Here is a 16,541-nt window from a genome sequence, read left to right as displayed (position 1 = left end):
ATATGCTGTACTTCTGTGCTATGTGCCAGGCAAAGTCCTGCTCTGCCCCACACACGCATTGCCATATTTGATCCTCACAACTCTATGAGGAAGGCACCCCATCCTTATCATCTACCCCTGTCTAAAAATGAGGGTGCAGGGGCACCTGGGTGGCTCAGCCAGTTAAGCATCCAACTCTTGATCTCAGCAAGGCCATCATCTCACAGTTCGTGAAATCGAGCCCCGGGTTGGGCTCTGTGCTGACAGTGCAGGGCCTGCTCAGGATTCTCTCTCTCTCTCCCTCTCTCTGTCTGCCCCTCCCCCACTTGTGATCTCTCTCTCTCTCTCTCTCTCTCTCTGTCTCTCTCAAAATAAATAAATAAAACTTAATTTTTTTAAATAAATAAATAAAATGAGAGTGCGAAGGACAAGACACTTGCATAGCATTTGAATCTAGATCTTTCTCTTTTCCCTACTTCACAAAACAAATAGAAACCAACGGGCAAGAATTTCTCAACAGGCCTCTAAGCTTATTTAATTTCCAATCCAATGGGGCGCTTGGGTGGCGCAGTCGGTTAAGCGTCTGACTTCAGCCAGGTCACGATCTCGCGTTCCGGGAGTTCAAGCCCCGCGTCAGGCTCTGGGCTGATGGCTCAGAGCCTGGAGCCTGTTTCCGATTCTGTGTCTCCCTCTCTCTCTGCCTCTCCCCCGTTCATGCTCTGTCTCTCTCTGTCCCAAAAATAAATAAATGTCGAAAAAAAAAAAATTTTTAATTTCCAATCCATTTTCCCTTTTCTGTTCATTTTAACCCATGCTCCCCCTTCTCCCCTCCCCCCTCCCCAAAGATGTCCTCGGGGTCCCCTTCCCTTACTTAGACACTCTCTTGTCAGCACTTAAAGATGTTGGCCCACCACCCTGAAGTCTTCCTCTCCCCTGCCTTCTGTCTGCCACCTCCAAATCTTCTCTTCCTGAAGCCTGACATTCCTGGTGCTTCGACTTCCTCCTAACACGTGTCCCTTCTCTCACACATCCTCTCTCACCTCGCAGACTCACTTCCTCATTCCCTCACTGCCTCAACTTCCTCAAAACCCAGCCCGGAACTTGGGCCCCTTCTGTGCAGCCTGCCCAGGACCCTGGGAAGCGAGATGCCCCCAGTGTTCCCACCACCAGCACGATTACAACACGTACCACACTGTGCTACACATGTTCGATCTACGGGTCTTTCCAGGAGACTGGGGGCCGCCTGAGAGCAGAAACATGCCTGGTTTCCCTGTATTTCCCCACACAGAAGGGGCGGCCAAATATACCAGCTGGACCACACTGTGCTATTTCTTCTCTGTTACTCTCCTCTGGGTGGATTTTGGAAAAGACACACAGGGATGGAAACCATGCCTTCCGTGCTCCCGCCGAAGGCTGATCAGGGCTCCTGGCAGGGTATGTGAACCGTGAGCTTCAGACTCAGCCAGCCTGGGATTGTCACCCTCTTCAAATACTTCTTAGCTTCAAGACCTGGGGCAAGTTACTTAAGGTACCTGAGCCCTAGATTCTTCAGGGAGTTAAAATGAGACTTAGCTCCTAAGGTGCTTTAAAGGAGATCATGTGTGAGCATTCGGCTCAGCGCCTCAACAAATTAGAACAGGTCCCCAGGAAGCATTATCATTCCATGAACACAGCTGCTGTTTGTGACCCTTCCTTCCAAGTGACCCAAGACTTTGACAGTTCTCAGCTCAGCAACAAAGATGCAAGGAAATCAGCTGACTGTGGTCATATGACCACCCCAAGCCCTCAGACCAGAAGTCACTTTCTGAATTCTTTATTTGGGGCTATGGCAAAAAAAAAAAAAAAAAAAAAAAATCCTATGGCCAAAAACAAACAAACAAAAATCTACACATATGCAAACTCCCTCACTGGGAAAACAAAACAAAACAACAAAACAAGCAAACAACAACAAAAACCCACAACGATTAAAGCACACATTTCTCCCACTAGGAGTTTCCACATCCCATCATTTTGCCAATTTTCCCACTGCTGCTGCCTCTGGAGATGATCTTAGTCACGGTCACATACCCCAGAGCTGGCCTGACTGTTCTCACTCACCCTGCCCGGGACCTTCCCCACCACACAGCTCTCCCACCCTGAGCCCCTCACTGCGCAGGAGAACTCGGGTCTGACTCCAGTGGGTCTGAACTCAGTCTAGGCTCTGCAGTTCTTAGGAAAACTCTTTATCCTCACTCAGCCTGTTTCCCCCTCTGTGAACAGGAACAACAGTCCTAGCAAGTCTTAGTGGAGGGTAAAGATTAACAGGGACACAGTCTGAGAAATGGCCAGCTCATCGCGAGCCCGCAGATACCAGCTGTCTTTCCTCCCTTCCCCATCACGCTCAACTCTACATTCCTTCTATACAACCCTGAACTGAAATCTATGTTTCAGTCCTGACTCTATGTAACTCTGGAAAAATCTTCTTAAAGGCACTATAACAGGAGCAACCTTATATGGCTCTGCAGGAATTAAATGAGTTAATGTACAGGGGTGCCTGGGTGGCTCAGTCGGTTAAGCGACTGACCCCTGGTTCGGGCTCAGGTCATGATCTCAGGGTTTGTGGGTTTGAGCCCCGATGTCAGGCTCCACAGCAGGCAGCACAGAGCCTGCTTGGGATTCTCTCGCTCTCCCTCTCTCTCTCTCTGCCCCTCCCCCGCTTGTGCTCTCTCTCTTAAAATAAAAAAAATAAACTTAATAAATAGATAAATAAATAAGCTAATATACAAAAAACACTTAGAACAGTGCCCGGCACATAGCACATACTCAATAAACATCAACTCAAGCGAGCTGCATTTGAAAGCCTTATTTGAAGATGTCCAGGAAATAGCTCCTCTCCCAGCTAACAGAGCCCTCCCATAGGGATTACAGAAGAACATACACATTCACCAAAGCAGGAACAGGTCTACCCCTGATTTCATTTTTTCCCTTGCACTTGACTTTTTGTCCCATCTGGGGCAGCCTTACACCCACTGGGGGCCTCGGGCACCAAATCAGAGAAGGTCTGAAGGGAAAACAATGAGACCAGCTGTCATTTGGGCCCCCTCCTATCGGGAACCCCAGAGAATATAAACACATACTGACCTCAGCCCTTGGAAATCCCAGCTGGAGGCAACCACAGGGATACGGGGGTACGAGGCACCTCCTCGCGAGCATGCCGTTCCCACGTCTCCCGGAAGCTCTGTGCAGACCTTACCCAGCTCCTCCTCTGTGCTGATTCTGTTCGCAGAACACTTCTCTCTCAACCCACAGTATCCCCCAGGATAATCAGTTCCTTCTCTCTGCAGGAGCGGGACGGCTCTATGCTAGCACTAGAGACAGTACTCAGGTCAGGACAAGTAGTTCCACCGAACCCAACAATTCCACTTTCAAAACCTCTTATCCTATACTTAGAATTCTATTCGGAAAAAGAACTCTCATCAGTGATATCTGAAAGCTCAAAGATACCGATCAAAATAATCTTGGGATATTGTGACGGAGTGAAAATACAACCTCTAATTATAAAGAATTCAAAATAATGCATTTATATCCTCTCTAGAAAGAAATAAAGCCTCCACAGTCCGTGGGCCAATTTCACGAGCCTCCAGGGCCTCTGCTCTATACTGTTCACAGTGATTTTCAAACTGCACTGACCATTACCCATACTGAGAAACACTTCACATTGGACCCAGTTCACGCGTGCCTACGTACGCACGCGTGAAATAAAAGTTTTATGCGGCAATACTTACGCTTCCTGAGTATTATCCATTCTGACAGTCTTCTATTTGTTCATGGTGTTCATGACCTACTAAATTGATTTCATGACCCTTCATGAGTGACGATCCAGTTAAAAAATACATTTAGAAGAATTCAAGAAAACTCATCCCTGAGTGGAGCTGCAATGAGGTGTAAGGGTCGAGGGCAACAAGGCATTGAAGTCACAGAGTCCAGGCTTAGAAAACAGGCTGGCAAGACAGGGTATAGGGGAAGTCAGGTCAGCTATGTGAACACCAGATCTCCTTCCTAGGAGCTGGGTGGCCGTGGGCAAGCCAATCTCATGCCCTACTCGGATTAAGCCTTACTCGGATTAAGACTCTCTGTAAATAATATTCTGGTGCTGACAAGATATGGTCTCTGAACCCAGACAGCAAATAAATCAGTTCTGTGAAAGGGCCAGTGAAACCCCACAGGCTTACTAATGATCAAGAAGACACAGTTTGGAGCTAACCTCTAAAAGACACCTGGAAGCATGGATTGGATTCCTCCTCACCCCTCTATGGACAAGGTACTCCTTCCCCCTGCAGCTGGGGGTGTTGAAGCCTTAGGCTCACAGGTGCATCCGCCCTCCCCATGGTCATGCCACCTTCCCAAGAGCAGCCTTCAACCAATGTCTCCTTGGTGCGGGTCCCCATCATCCCACCTCTTTCTTTTCTAAGTGTATTTATTTATTTTGAGAGAGAGAGAGAGCAGGGGAGGGACAGAGAGGGAGAGAGAGAATCCCAAGCAGGCTGCACACTGTCAGCACAGAGCCCAATGCGGGGCTTGAACCCACAAACCATGAGATCATGACCTGAGCCGAAATCAAGAGTCAGGAGCTTAACCGACTGAGCCACCCAGGCGCCCCCAGCCCCCGCCACCATCGTCCCACTTCTGAAGGGCCATCCCAGCTCCAGCCATGGATTGGCTTTGGTCTCTATTACAACTACTGCACCAGGGTGCAGCCAGCCTCTTTCCCTGCTTCCCTCAATCCCTCATGCATGTCGTGCCCCAGACCTGATTCTCCAATAAGCCACCTGTGTGCAGATCTTCATCTTTTAAGACAAAGCAGCAATGATACTGGCCAAAGTCACAGGAGGAAAACTAAGTGAGAATGCTGACCTCAGGACATTTTTCCGAGGGTATTTTTGAGACCTTTTTTTTTGTTTCCAGAGCTAGCATTTAACGAGCAATCACATGTCTTTGCATACCATGTCTCGTTCGATCTACATGGTGCCCTGGGAGGTAGGCTCAAGATCCTCACCTTCATCCCACAGACGAGACACCAAAGATTAAAGAGGCTAAGAAAGGACTCCACACGTGCTCGGCAGAGGAGCTGATGTCTGACCCCATGCCCTTGACCTCATCCTATCCCACCACAGCTCTATAATCACACTCGCCACACTGGATCACACAAATTCACTCTCGTGTCTGTCTCTTTGAGGATCTCCCCCACCCCCCGCTCCCCCCACAAGGGCCAGGACCTCATGTTCCAAATCTCAAGCTCTTGGTGCAGCACCAAGCACAAGGCAGGACCCAGATGGTTGGGAGTAATGGTGGCAGTATTCAGTGGCGAAGGTGTTAGAATTCAGCGTGTCCTGTGTGCCAAGCCCCGCGCTGTGCCTGTTACACAACAACATATCATTTGGCCCCGCCTCTTCCCTATGAGGTAGGTGCTCTTATCAGGTGCAAGCAGTGGACACTCACTTAGGACCCGCCACAGAAGCCAGTACACTTCAGCAGACGCGCTCTGTATGAGGGCATGTTTTCTAGAGCTAAGCAGTCATGCGGGCCTGAAATTGGTCTGGTAGGTTCCCCAAAATGCCAGCCATACTTTGCAGCTTCTCCCAGCAAGAGGAAGAGCCCATTTCCTCCTTTATTTCCTCCTTTAATTCTGGAATGGGCTTGTGGCTTGCTTTCACTAACCAAATATGTCACAAGTGACACTGTGCAACTCCAAGCCGAGGCTTCAAGAGGCCTTCCAGCCACTGCTTTGTGCACCGGGAACACGCTCACCTCTGTGAGACGAAGCACAGGCTAGCCTGATGGAAGACGAGATTCCACCTGGAGAAAGGCCCTGGCGTCCCAGGCCCATCAGCTGGGGCCCCAGACATGTGAGCCCAGCCAGCAACCGCCAACCCCTGTCCAGACCAGAAGGGTCACACAGCTGAGCCCAGCCCAAATCACTGACCCACAGAAAGAAGAGCTAAATAAAACGGTAGTTATTTTAAGCCACTAAAGTTTGAGGTGATTTGTAACACACAACAGGTAATTGGTCTATTAGATGTCCAGATAGCCAAAAGCAGAACCACCAAAGGATTCGTCTACAGGAATGGTGACAAATAAGCAAAAGAAAAGAACAGAGAAGTGTTTACGACGTCCACCGGCAACCAGGAGAGCCAAGAATTCCGACCGGCTGGCAAACTACCACTTGTGACAAGCACCAGACTGTTCTAATACCTAAAAACAAGAAGAGTGCTTCTTCATTTCATACTTTGCAGCAAAACAGACCAGGCTCTCCCCCAAACATACCCTCATAGGTTTGATAAGATGAAGAGGTCTAGAGTTGCACATCTGTTTTTAGTGAAGTCAAGTGAGAGATCAAATCGGATACATCATCCCAAAGGAAAAGGAAATCACGGCTGTGGGGACCGGGGCAGGGCTTGCTGTGTTCACCTACATGTTTTCCCACCAGACAGAGCTGGCTGACATGTGCCAGTGCCCCTCGCAGTCGACACAGCCCTCCCTGTGCCAACAGAAGGTGAGCAGAAGTGACATATGTCCCTTCCAGGCTGGAGCAGTTAGGAAATGAGTGTGCTTTTGGGGCACCTCAGTTAGTTGAGCCTCCGACTTCGGCTCAGGTGGTGATCTCACAGTTCGTGAGTTCAAGCCCTGCATCCAGCTTTGCACTGATGGTGTGGAGCCTGCTTGGGATTCTGTCTCTCCTTCTCTCTGACCCTACCCCACTTATGCTCTCTCTCGCTCTCTCTCAAAATAAATAAATAAACTTAAAAAAATAAAATAAACATTAAAAAAATTATTAAAAAAAGAAATGAGTGTGCTTTCTCATGTTTTCTCCCCATCCATTGGGCTAACGGAGAGAAAGCTGGAACCCTCAATGACTGCGTGGAAAAATGCCTGACCAGGATCACCCACAATGGTCTGGGCCATGAGAGAGAAAGAAATCTCTTTCTGTTAAGCTGCAGAGACTTTAAGGCTTATCTGTTACAGCAGCTTTAACAGATTCTTACTAGTACCTTAACTAGCATAGATGTTTTGTTTTTTTCTTTTAATATATTTTCAATGTTTTTATTTATTTTTCAGAGAGAGAAAGACAGAGCATGAATGGGGGAGGGGAAACACAGAATCCGAAGCAGGCTCCAGGCTCCGAGCTGTCAGCACAGAGCCCGACCTGGGGCTCCAAGTCGCAAACCGTGAGATCATGACCTGAGCCGAAGTCGGACGCTTAACCAACTGAGCCACCCAGGTCCCCCATTACAGACATTTTTAAATGCAAGCCCTAAAAACAGTTTGAGCTCCAAGTTTTCCGTGTATTAGCAGAACTAAATTATTTGATGGGAAAATTGTCAGAATGCCCTGGCTTCCTGGTTCTACAGTTTGCACCCGATGGGCAACATTGAAATAAGAAGCAGATGTCCCCCCAAGAAGGCAAACGGTACCAGCCCTCAGTGACTGACTCCAGAAGGTGCTCGTCTCCCATACAGATGTCACTTCTGTGTGTACAACTAAAAAAGTCCCAGCTGATATTTTTGAGGTTCAGCCTCAGTGATTTACACTTGCTTTTTAAATGTTCTATTAAGGGGCCCCTGGGTGGCCCAGTCGGTTAAGCATCCAACTTCGGCTCAGGGCATGATCTCCGTGAGTTCGAGCCCCATGTCAGGCTCTGTGCTGACAGCTCAGAGCCTGGACCTGCTTCAGATTCTGTGTCTCCCTCTCTCTCTGCTCCCCACCCCTACTCGCACTCTGTCCGTCTCTCTCTCAAAGATAAATAAACATTAAAAAAATAATAACAAAATAAATGTTCTATTAAAGCATAATAACAGAAAAGTGCTTACAAGTATACAGCTCAGTGAAATGTCATGATCTGAACACATCAGTGTAACCAGCACTCAGATCAAGAAACAGAACACTGGTGGCATCCCAGAAGCCTCTCTCAGGGATTACCCCCTGGTAATGGCTGTCCTCCCTTCTGACCCCTCTAGTTACTTTCACCGGCTCCTGAACATCAAGTAAATGGGATCATACAGAAGGTACGGTGCCTGGCTTTTGCAGCTGTCGTTACCCCTGGGAGAGTCATCTATGTTACACATAGCTGCAGTTTGTTCCCGTACGTTGCTGTAAGATATTCCACTGTGTGTCCACTATTCTGCTATTAGACAACTGAGGTGGCTTCTAGCATATGTTATATTGGAAGACATTCTTTTCACTCCAGTCCACCAGGGCCCATGATGAACAAAGGCAGGGACTTCAGGAGAAGAACTGTTCATCTTCACAGAGAAACACAGGCAAAGCATGAGACTGTGTCCCCAAGTTAGCAGCATTCACATATTTTTGAAAATCATTTCCCAACAGGCTCTATGAAGGGCAATTTGCTGGGGGTGGGGGGAATGGGAGGGGGAGAGTTCAAACAAAAGTGATCAAAGCCTGTAAACTAGAAAGTGATATAGTTCTCATAAAAATCACAGATCAAGCCATAGAAAACTAGCACCAAAACCCAAATCACAGGACTCCCTCTTACAGTCATTTCTCCCCTATTCCATTCGTTCAGTCAACAGGTATTTACTGAACACATCCTATGAGCCAGGTTTGGAGCTGGGTACCTGAGAAAGAACAGGAAGTGAGACAGATGTGGCCCCTACTCTCACAAAACTGACACTCTGGTGGCAAAGACTAAACACTCAAACTAACATACAATTAGAAAATGTAAAGCTGACAAGGAGTTATAGGATTGTACGAGGGGGGACCCGGTTTGGAAAAGCAGGGAAGGCCTCTCTGAAGAAGTGACACTGAGCTAAGTACTGAAGGAGGAGTAGGAGGCAAGCTGGGGGAGAGGAGAGGAAAGAGCAGTTGAAGCTGAAAAACAGAGCATGTGCAAATGCCCTGGGGTAGGTAGGAGCATATCATGGTTGAAGAAGACAAGTTGGGTCTTCGGCTAGAAAGTGAAAAGTGGGTAAAAGGGAGGTACAAGTGAGGTTCATGAGGACCCAGGGCAGACAAGGACTTGTAACTCATATGAAAGACTCTGGACTTAATCCTGGGAAGAACAGAAATGCCAGCCATCAAAAGAGGTGTATCTGGGGTGCCTGCGTGGCTCAGACAGTTAAGCGTCCAACTCTTGATTTTGGCTCAGTTCATCATCTCACGGTTCATGAGATCAAGCCTCAGGTTGAGCTCTGTGCTAACAGTGCAAAGCCTGCTTGGGGTTCTCTCTCTTTCTCTCTACCCCTTTCATGCTCATGCTCAGAAGCACATTCTCTCTCTCTCTCTCTCTCTCTCTCTCTCTCTCTCTTTCTCTCTCTCTCTCTCTCTTTCTCTCTCTCTCTCTCCCTCTCTTTCCCTCAAAAATAAGCTTTTAAAAAAAGAAGAAGAAAAAATTTTTTAAAAAAACATGAGTATCTAACTGAAATACAAAGAGGTCCCTCACCACTCTATATGCCAATCTTCCTTCCCTAGGTGCACTATTTGGCCCAGATAGAATTATCAATACTCCCAACCATACATTTTGCCATATACATAAAAACAACCCAGATAACTATTGAAAATCTCATTTGCAGCAACGCCAAAATTCTAAATAATGGCCCCCACTTTGGGGAGGGAAAGGAGATCTTCAAAATATGGTTAGCTCCTAAAAATCACCCAAGCGCACCATCACAAGACTAGAGGCAGTCCTGCAGACTTCACCCTCCACCTTCACCCACATTATTTGGCAGCTTCTTCTTCAACCCAAAAGAGCACGTAAACATTCCATCTGGAGGATGAAGGGAACTCAAAATTTAAAAAGTGAAATGGTCAGAAATCTATTTAAAGTTGAAATGCCATCAACACGTTTTCAAAATGAAGACAGCAGATGGGACCATCACAGATCTCAATTCAGCTTCTGAGGTTTCCCACAAATTAAAGATTCCAAAGCCAGGAAACTGTTGCACAGAAAACACTGTTGCTCACCCGTGTTCCTGTCACAGCTCTGACCCCAGCTAAGAGTTTCTCACTCAGAAACATTGTGAGTTGCACCTGCACCTAATACTATTGCCCACAGCGTGTAAACACGTTCATTCTTGCATCAAGTCCTTGACTCAGGTTCATTGCACTTGCCTCCCCAACGGGATTATAGAGTCAGTAAGGACAAGACGGCACCCAGCCCCAGGAATAAATGCAAACAGCTGCCATTTATCAAGCGCTCAGTGCACGTCAGGCGAGGCACTAAGGAATTACTGGACGTGTGCCCTCTAAACAAGATACTATTGTTTCCTTTTACCTCTAAAGCAACAGAAGCTCAAAGTGTTTAAGGAAATATGTTCCTCGGCCCTGTACCAAGAAGCCAAGATTTGAGGCAATGCCTTTCAATTTCCAAAGCACAAACTCCTCACTACCCATGCAGCATGGGCTCCATTAACACGTGTTGGATAAGTGACAGCAGCCGGGCAGGAGAAAGGCAGTGGGAGGATTCCTTTCAGAGGAAAAATCATTTCCACGGCCCTCTCTGCCTAAGGATGCAGGGAAGAGAGATATCCCTATTGTTAGAACCGTAAAAATAACCCAGTAACCACCTCCCAAAATAGAACAATCAACAATATGACTGACACGAAAATCCAAACGTCTCTCTACAACGTGAGACCCTCAGTGCTCCGGTGACACCCCCCACAGCCTCTAAATGGTCATTTCAGCTTCTCGTACCTGCCCTCCAAGCCCACAAGCCTGGAATTTCGGGATCTGAGTCACAGCAATTACTGTTTCAAATGTGCTTCATGCTCCTCTTTTTCACACGTTTAGCCACTTCCCTCACCCTCTTTAGAACAATGACAACAAGCACCTCCTAGTCACTATCCTGCCTTCACAAGGTCCAAACCCTCCTATATGACGTTGATCTCCAAGCGCCGCCCCTCCCCAACCCAAGCACACCCTCCTTCCCATTCCCTGCATGTGTCTGTTCTCTCCTTTGTGTGTTCAACTTGAGTTGTCCTCTGCGTGAAACACCCTTCCCAGCCCCCAGCCTCCTGTCAATCTGGGAACTCCCACTCCTGCTGTAAGATTGTTCCCAAATGTTACCTCCTCTGTGGAATCTTCTCCACCCCTCCCAGGAGTAAGGATGTCATCCCACTTCTCATTTATGTGGCAGAACTAACTGGCCATGTGCTGTTCTCCCCACAAATGACCAGGAAGATCGTCAAGGGCACAAGGATAGATTCCTCTCCAAAGCCCATACTGCAACGGGACATTTTACAATACATTTCTTTTAAGTTATTTATTAGTTACTGTTCTTCTTCCACTAGAATGTAAATTCCATGAGGTCAGGGACTCTGTCTGGTTCACTGCTCCAGTTCCAGTGCCTAAAATAGTACCTGAAACATGGTAGGCACTCAAAGATTTGCTGAGTGAATGAATGCACAGATGGACAGATGGCTAGATGGATGGTGGAATGGATGGATGGTTGGGTGAACTGATGGATGAATGGACAGCAGATGGAAAAATGACTGAATAGATAGATGAACGGATTAGTGAGTGGGTTGGTGGGTAGATGGATGGAGAGATAGATCGTTGGATCAAGCAGGATCATGCTTCACCAGCCCAGGGTCATAGAGTCATGGAGACAGAGCAGGATTTGAAATCAGGCCTATCTGATTTTTTGAGCCTGTATCCTCAATTCAATTTATACTGCCTATCTAGAAACCCAAAGTCTGGTCACTGGACAGCAGCAAGATAAAAGAAGAAAGAGTCTAAAATTCCCACCCCCCCCCCCACCTGGGAACATGGTTATTGTTGAGCTAAATTAATTTCCATCTACTTAGTAAATGCCAAGACTCAACAGGAAGGCATCTGAACCCTCCTAGTGTGGGTCTCAGTTCCCCTTCTGACTCAGTAGGGCAATGCTCTGTGTGTGAGCTGAGGGAAAAGGAGACATCCAGGAGACACAAACAAGCAAGACAGAGGACAATAAAAAGTAACAGCAACAATACCAATAGTAATATTAAAAGATTGATACTCCTGAATAAAAGCCACCGTCTCTTCCAAACCTCGCTGGAGCCTACAAGTGTGATGTCTTTCAATTCTCGGCTACATCGAGTTTTCTTCCAACACCAACCATTCCCAGGAAAAACAATGATGCTCCTTCTCTATTCACAGGAAGGAACAGCCAGTATGAAATTAGACCCAGAGGTAAAACAGGACGAGGCTTGACATTAGGCAAAAGTAGGTGTGGGGAGGATGGTTTAAGGGTAGAAACTAACATACCCCTATGTGCTCATAACTCCCTGTAGTTCTTTTATAATAAGGGGCGCCTGGGTGGCGCAGTCGGTTAAGCGTCCGACTTCAGCCAGGTCACGATCTCGCGGTCCGTGAGTTCGAGCCCCGCATCAGGCTCTGGGCTGATGGCTCAGAGCCTGGAGCCTGTTTCCGATTCTGTGTCTCCCTCTCTCTCTGCCCCTCCCCTGTTCATGCTTTGTCTCTCTCTGTCCCCCCAAAAAGTAAATAAACGTTGAAAAAAAAAAATTAAAAAAAAATAAAAAGCATCTATTAAGTGCCCAAATTTGTGTTAGCGAGGCATTAAAGACATGTTAGCACCAAACCGAGATCAGAAAAGACAGAGATCATTTTCTGCATGTGATTCAATGAGGCTTACTGTGAAACTACTTACAAATTACCTTCCAAATGAAAGCAAACACCGCCTAAGCCAACAAAATGAACAGCTGTAGAACATCAGACCTCAACCCAGGGTAAGGAAGGTATCTGGGAGTCAAGGCGAGTAATCCTGTGTCCCTCAAAACTGGCTTTCAGTTCAGATGCCTCTCACCGAAATGCTTTACGCTCCCTTTTTACTTATTCTCAACCTGTCGGCTCAAACTTGTTCCTCCACCTCTGAAATGATCTGATTTTTTCTCCACCTCAAACTGCAACCCCTAAAACAAAAAGGAAGCCAGTTCATTATCTGAGTTATTAGCCAGGAGGTGATGAAGTTCTTTGTCGAACTAGGAGAGAAGCCATCTTCAGGTAGCTATCTGATTCTACTAAATATTCATCTTACTCGCGACCATGGCACAAGTAAAGATTCAGGGCTTCTCTGCAGAATGTGACAGAGATAAGACCTTCTCTGTATCTTCACCCAGGATATGAGCAGCTTCACACAATACAGATTTTTTAGCTCTGGCTCCCTGGCAACTCAGACTTTCTCCAATTACTTCGAAGGATGGGAAGTTATTTGCCTTTCGTTTTTGGTTTTTCATTCTCAGACCAAAGAATTCCCTGACTCCACCCCAACCGTTGCATAGGGTAGCATCCCCCTTATAAATTCTCATGCACCCTGTACACTTCCTACAAAGTGCTTAACAAAAGTAAGCTTAAATATGGTTACAATGATTGGTAGAATATTGATCTTTTAATGTTTATTTATTTTTGAGAGAGAGCTCAAGTGGGGGAGGTGCAGGGCAGGGGGGACAGAGGATCCGAAGGGGGCCCTACACTGACAGCACAGAGCCCAACATGGGGCTTGAACTCACAAACTGTGAGATGATGACCTGGGCTGAAGTTGGACGCTCAACCGACTGAGCAACCCAGGTGCCCCATGATTCACAGAATATTTACACTGTAAGCTGCATGACATTAGGATCTTCTTGAGCTCATTCACCATAGTATTCCTGCCATCTAAAATAATTCCTGACATATAGAACTTAATGAGTGAATATTTTTTGGAAGCATGAATGGATATATAGAATGATAAATGGATGGAGGGATGGAGGGAAATGGATGGATGCATAAATGCATGTAAATATATAAGGTTCCTACCAGATTTTCAAGCAGCCATCACACCTCCAAATGCCACATGTAGGGGCGCCTGGGTGGCTCAGTCGGTTAAGCGGCCGACTGCGGCTCAGGTCACGATCTCACGGTTTGTGGGTTCGAGCCCCGCGTCAGGCTCTGGGCTGACAGCTCAGAGCCTGGAGCCTGTTTCGGATTCTGTGTCTCCCTCTCTCTCTGACCCTCCCCCGTTCATGCTCTGTCTCTCTCTGTCCCAAAAATAAATAAATGTTGAAAAAATAAATAAATAAACGTTAAAAAAAAAATTAAAAAAAAAAATGCCACATGTAAACACTGTGGATTTTGTATACCCTATAAAAAGCCCAACAATCTATCTATATAATATCACACAATTTTAATGGAGAAATAGGATGAGTCAAGCCAAAGGATCCATGAAATTAGATCAAATGCCAAAAACGATGAGACCAAGCTTTTGAATGCATTATCCAGAGATGGTGAAATATTCAGCTGATCCCTCTACCCACCCAAGAAGTAATTAGACTACAAAGTCAAAGGAGCAGAACCCGGATTTTAAATTGTACTTAGTAGTAATTTAACTACCTGTAGCTGAAAAGCATCAAAAGGAGATGCATATTCTCAAAACCGTGACATACTGATGTATTTACGTATGTTTTTTATAGACACACATGTGTGTGCGTACTCACAGAGACAGAAACAGAAAGCTAGGCAGAAAAAGACAGAGAAAGAAGAAAGACTCCAATAACAAGAATACATATAAATAACTGTCGGGGCGCCTGGGTGGCTCAGTTGGTTAAGCGTCCGACTTCAGCTCAGGTCACGATCTCGCGGTCCGTGAGTTCGAGCCCCACGTCGGGCTCTGGGCTGATGGCTCGGAGCCTGGAGCCTGTTTCCGATTCTGTGTCTCCCTCTCTCTCTGCCCCTCCCCCGTTCATGCTCTGTCTCTCTCTGTCTCGAAAATAAATAAACATTAAAAAAAAATTTTTTTTTAATAAATAAATAAATAAATGTCAAACCTTTGGTTCATCCTTTGACCAATTACTTTCTCTGTTATCTTTTTCTTTCTTGACCCAAAGACACCATTAACATGCTGGACATGGTTCTAGGCAGGACACCTGGAGTATCACCAGTACTCAGAAACAACATATTTTTTTAATTACTTTCTAAGAACCTGCATATCATATCAGTTACATTTCCAAAGGTGGCATTTTCCATATTTACTTAGAAAGGCATTCTGTTGCCCAGTGACAAAGCTTTTTGAGTTTGCCCTGAGTGCTTGACAGCTCAAAATGAATTTACTGTTGCCTCTCCAACAAATCAGCCCTCCTTTTTAAGACCCAACATTAATTCGCTTAAATATTTTTTTAATGTTTGTTTATTTTGGAGGGAGAGAACGCGAGCTCGCGTGACCAGGGGAGGAGCAGAGACAGGGAGACACAATCCAAAGCAGGCTCTGTGCTGACAGCAGAGAGCCCAATGTGGGGTTACCGGTTTTTAAATTTTTTGAATATTTAGTTGTTTTTGAAAGAGAGAGAGCATGCACATGAGCAGGGGAGGGACAGAGAGAGAGAAAGAGAGAAAGAATCCCAAGCAGGCTTCCACACTATCAGGGCAGAGCCTGAGGTGGATCTCAATCTCAGGAATCAAACCCTGAGATCATGACCTGAGCCAAAATCAAGAGTCAGACGTTTAACTCATTGAGCCACCCACGCACCCCTCACCTGAAGATTTTTATTTCAAATGGGACTTTGGGCCTAAAATCCCACTTCAGGTGGAAAAAATAAAAAAGTCAAACCATCAAATACAAAGTCAAAGAACTTCGGCCTTTTACCCACATTGAACCCTCAGGACACATTCAGAAAAAGCTAAGAGGTGAGCAGAGTTTCACTCACAGTCCTCTGGGATCTGCTTCTGGAAGGGAAATGGAATAAGAGAAGGCTGCTTCAGTAGCTCACAGCCTGACTTACCGATTGTACAAAAAACAAACCAACAAACAAAAAAACAAAAAAAAAAGCCCTCTTTATGAGAAAGTCCTACCTAAAGTATAAGATATCACATTATAAGTTGCCAGGGAAAACTATGCCAAAAATAAAATTAACCTTTGATTCAGCTTTGATTGTTGTTTTTAAAAAGAGCACACTTTAATCTCTATGTGTTGACTACACACGAAAATAAACTTGTATCCCATAGAGTTAAACGTGGATAAAAACGGCGATGTTTGAATTCATGCAACATTTTGGGGTTCTTAAAGAATAACTTCTATTAAAAGGTTAAGAAAACCGCTTTCAGATCTACACAGGAAAGAGAAGAGCTGGCTTACTCATTATAATCATCCCTGCTAGGTTTTCATAGTCAGAAAACTAGTGAGCTGGGGTTTTTCTAGAGAGTCCCTGACAAGTTGAGATCTTTCTCACGAGGAAAGGGTGAGAAAAGAGAATCTAAACAAGCCTGGCTGGCTGAGCAGTGCACTCACTGGTGCTGCCCAAAGTCTATGAAGAAACACATCTGAGAGGAAAACCTACCTAAATACACGAAAGCGGCCTAGTCATTCAATGACTTCCAGAATGAACTTCTCCCACTTTGACAGAGTTTCCTACCATGAATCAAGTAATAATGATCGTCTCACTTAGAGTCATGGATACTTACTGTGGATATTTCTCTTATACCTTGGTGTATACCATAACTCTATGAGATAGGTACTATTAGCCCCATTTTACAGATGAGGAAACTGAGGCCACTACAGGTGGATGACTTGCCCAAGTTCACAAAGCAAGTAGGTGGCA

The 16,541-nt window shown here is 46.0% G+C and overlaps 1 protein-coding gene across 2 annotated transcripts in view; it reads right to left on the bottom strand.

The window, feature by feature from the left end:
• The window catches only part of PRKCB (protein kinase C beta), a 340,854-nt gene that overhangs the window by 318,221 nt on the left and 6,092 nt on the right, over positions 1–16,541 (bottom strand). The gene's annotated exons all lie outside the window — the stretch shown is intronic.

This window comes from Lynx canadensis, chromosome E3 (assembly GCF_007474595.2).
Source record: "Lynx canadensis isolate LIC74 chromosome E3, mLynCan4.pri.v2, whole genome shotgun sequence".
Taxonomy (NCBI): domain Eukaryota; kingdom Metazoa; phylum Chordata; class Mammalia; order Carnivora; family Felidae; genus Lynx; species Lynx canadensis.
Note: the sequence above shows the minus strand (reverse complement) of the source record. Positions and strands in the feature narration are given on the sequence as shown.